The sequence below is a fragment of the Crocodylus porosus genome, unplaced genomic scaffold, assembly GCF_001723895.1.
Source record: "Crocodylus porosus isolate Cpor-Errol unplaced genomic scaffold, CroPor_comp1, whole genome shotgun sequence".
In the NCBI taxonomy this organism is placed as follows: domain Eukaryota; kingdom Metazoa; phylum Chordata; order Crocodylia; family Crocodylidae; genus Crocodylus; species Crocodylus porosus.
Window position 1 is genome coordinate 21,367,729 of NW_017728949.1, and position 3,710 is coordinate 21,371,438.

A 3,710-nucleotide genomic window follows, 5' to 3' on the forward strand; every position below is an offset into this window, starting at 1 on the left:
CCGGCGGGTGGATCAGTCTATTGGAAGGGAAGACCAGGGGGTGGCGGAGCTGCTTCTCCGACTGTGGTCGATGGTTTGTTCCGTGCTGGAGGGGGCGGGGGCGGGGGCAGCGGATGGTACTTGACAGGCGCCTGGGGCCGCGTGCAACGAGTAAGGGGCTGTGTGCAGCGAGCCAGGATGTGATGCACGGAGCACGTGACCGCACTCCGCTCATGGGCTGGGCAGTGATTCTCAGGGGTCACTGGCTGAAGCAGCCGAGGATGTCTTGAGAGCTTTCAAAGGTGCCTCAAGCTGCCCTGCAAAATGCCCTGTTAGGTGTGCAGGATAAACCCAGAGGATTCAGCAAGCTGCAGGGAGCCTACAGCTGAGCTCTTCCTGCTTGGTTGAAATAGAAAAAAACTGCTGTTAATTATCAGGCAAAAAAGAGCAAAAATGAAGTGCTTGCATTTTCCCTGGGGCGTGGTTTCAAGTCCATCCTGAGCTGCCTCCAGTCTATAAAAGGTTGAAAACCACTGGGCACTGGTGTTGTGCTCCCAAGGGGGTGGCAATTCTTACGGCTGGCGGGCCACTGAACAGGTGTTGGTGAGCTGTGCAGGGCCGCACATGTAAAATATCTGGGAAAATTTCATTTTAAATGATGATAATGAGGTCAGTGTTGCCACACACATATGTAGGAAGTGTAAGGGCTAAAAAGGCAGCAACAAGTAAAAATGTCCATGTCAATAAGACCTTGGATGCCCAAAGGAGGGCTGTACATGTATGGGCATTCATAGGTGACGTTGTCGGCAGTCTGAGCTTGTCTATAACAAATTACAGATAAGAAACAAATCATATACTAAAAATCAGACATCTGTAATGAGGGATCTCGAATCTGCTTGGGTATGTGGTGTGGCAGCTTCTTTTATCTTGGACTTGCCCTCGCGCCCCACAGTGCTGACTGGCGGAGGAGTCCTGTTGTGTGCTGCCTGCACGTGATGGCCAGGAGATGAAAACTGCTGCAGTTTTCACCTCCCAGGCATCGGGCATAAGTGGTGAGCAGCAAGCAACAGGGCCCCTCCACCAATCATTAGTGGGAGAGTGCGTGGGGGAAACTCCAAGATTAAAGAAGTTGTCACACTGTGCACTCCCGGCATGAATTCCAGAGATCCCTCCCTAACTTTAACATTTTAATTTTATTTAAAAAAATAGTTTTTGTCCTGATTCATGTTTTTTTAATAGTTTATATAGGTGATTGCATAACAGTTCAAAATAACATCTTACTCTTGTATAGTATGTGTGGCAGGGGGGAGGGTGTGGGAGAGTATGGGGCATGTGGGGAAGTCAGGGGAGCTGAGCAGCACCCCTCCCAGGAAGCTGAGTGTTAGCTGGGGCCTGGGCTGAGGTTGAGGCAGTGTTGTCGATGGGCGTGGAGCAGGTGTGAGTGGGAGTGCAGCACAGGCTGCCCCGGGCAAGAGACGGCAGGGCTTAGCTCCATGTCAAGCACGTGACGGGCAGCTACATGCCAGATACAATCACTTGGCAGGACGGATCCTGCCCACAGGCCATATTTTGCCACCCCTGTGTTACAATGAGACCTCTGTTTAAACAATTCCCAGTTTGTCATTTTCTAGGTGTCCCCATAAAGAAGATTGAGTCTTGATCTTTGGTAACCTTTAACCTGCTGATTTGCAAATAAACATGGACTTTGCACTAGGTATGATGCTCTGTGCTCACTCCTGGCACTTTATTTACAGAAACACATAGTCCTGTGATTTTCAGTCAGGCTGAACATGACTGCCTCTGTTATCTGCTTAGACTTGAAAATGGTGATGTCAGGGGAACTGATTACAGTACAGTTGTCCCTGGGCTGATCAAAAAAATATTTTGTTTTGTAGCACAGAGAGCACCTAAGCCATGTTTTAACCATAGCCACAAACAAGCTCTAAGTCTGTACTGGGGACTCAGTGAAAACACATTCAAGTACCATTTACATTAAACTTCCAGTAACTACATCTTTCTTCGCACCAAATTTATTGGGAATAATTCAAAGTATGCCAAAGTGAAACCCATGTCTGAAGAGAAATAGGTCCCTGACTTTTGAATATTGTAAAACTTTGTTTCTATTGATTTTTCACAAGCTTGGGGATAGCAGAATCCATATTAAGAGATCAGTGGGGAAAAATTACCCTAGTTTAACCACACTGCCTTTTATGGAGCCACTAGTGTATGTTGCAAAGTTGTGAAAAATCCCGATTTGGTGAATGCATACAAGGAGGGGTACAATATCTATAATGTAGAAAGGAGAGTGGGTCAGTTAACCTGCTGCTTAGCACAGAGCTGCTCTCTGGATTTCAAGGGAAGGTGTTTTCCTTGAAAAGCAGTGATGATTGAATCCATGGTCCTTTGCTATAACACTGCTGTTCTTGGAGATGAAACACAATGTACATTCCTGCACAAAAATCAATGTTAAGATGGAATGAAAGCTATATGTGTTTTAATAACACTCAGATAGGAAACACTCAGATACCATAATTTTTAATCCCCCAGATGTCTAACAGTCAGAAAATTAAAAATTATGATTACATTTACAAAGCAAAAAAAGTATTGAAATATCGAATTGAGATATCCCAGACCTTTAATTCTTACTTGTACCGCCCCCCCCCCGACACCTTATAATCTCACAGATACTTAGCTCATAACAGGTTAGAAATCAAGATAGTTTGACAGATGGATTTCTAGTGAAACAGACATGGGAAATCTATCTGTAACAGTATCAGATGGCGATTCCTTGTCACTTTCCTCTTCTCTCTGAAGGCATCATGAAAGATGAGAAACATTGAGACCAAATGGCTTTACACCTTACGTGTTGCCAGGAGCTCCTTCTGTCTCATCTCTCTGATGGGGACATGGGCTACAGTGGGGATACAGTGACAGTACAACTCCAACCAGAAGGACCCACCTCCTAGCTCAGAAAAGCATGTGAACTGTTGCTTTTTTGAAGGCCAGAAGAAGTATGTGGGTTACATTTAGAGACAGCTACTGTGACAGTGAAAAGGGGAAGGATTATCTGGGGGCAGATGCTAGAGGAGGGGAGCAAAGTGAAATCAGTGTGTGGGGTGTGGTGTTGGGTCAAGCACAGCTGCAATGGTGATTGGCAGTGCTCCTAGGACAGAACTATTCTGTTCTCTGAGACAGCATCTCCTACTGAGGACATGAATTAAGATCTCGGAGCAGATTTCACATATAAAATAAGCACTCTATTTTATATCACCATATGTATGCTCTCTTTCCTCCCCCTTTTTCTGCAGACTGCCTGTTGTACATTTTCACACAAGCTCTATTTATGCCTATTCCTCAACTGCAGCTCTGGTAGGCACCCAAAATAGAGATGTGTTACAAAAATAAAATGTTGTGCTTTAGTTTGGTTTAGCTTTAGGTCTGCATAATCAAGTGCTCTATGTGTGTACAACCTCATTATTTTGCAGGAGTGGGAAAAGATAATCAGAGGTGCTTGGCACCCAGTCTAATATTCAGACTACTAGTAGTATTGCCTTACACGTTCCCTACCAAACCTCCTCCAGAGGTCAAGATTGTGAGTGTCTGTGACATGTAAGGACACAAAAGGGTGGGCAGATGAGAAAAGGATGGGTTTCAATACTGACAAGTGCAAGGTACTGCACCAGGGGAGGAAGAGCTAGCAGCATACCTACAGGCTGGGGAACTCCCTTCTC

The 3,710-nt window shown here is 45.4% G+C and overlaps 1 protein-coding gene across 2 annotated transcripts in view; it reads right to left on the reverse strand.

Annotated features, from left to right (window-relative positions):
* Positions 1 to 3,710, reverse strand: part of BZW1 (basic leucine zipper and W2 domains 1) — a 37,333-nt gene that overhangs the window by 16,075 nt on the left and 17,548 nt on the right. Inside the window, exon 1 of one of the 2 annotated variants that reach the window (XM_019553805.1) lies at positions 1 to 72. The exons of the other annotated variant lie outside the window; for it this stretch is intronic. The gene's annotated coding sequence lies outside the window, so the exon portion shown is untranslated. Of the gene's footprint in view, positions 73 to 3,710 lie in introns of those variants that run through there. 2 annotated transcript variants of the gene reach the window in all.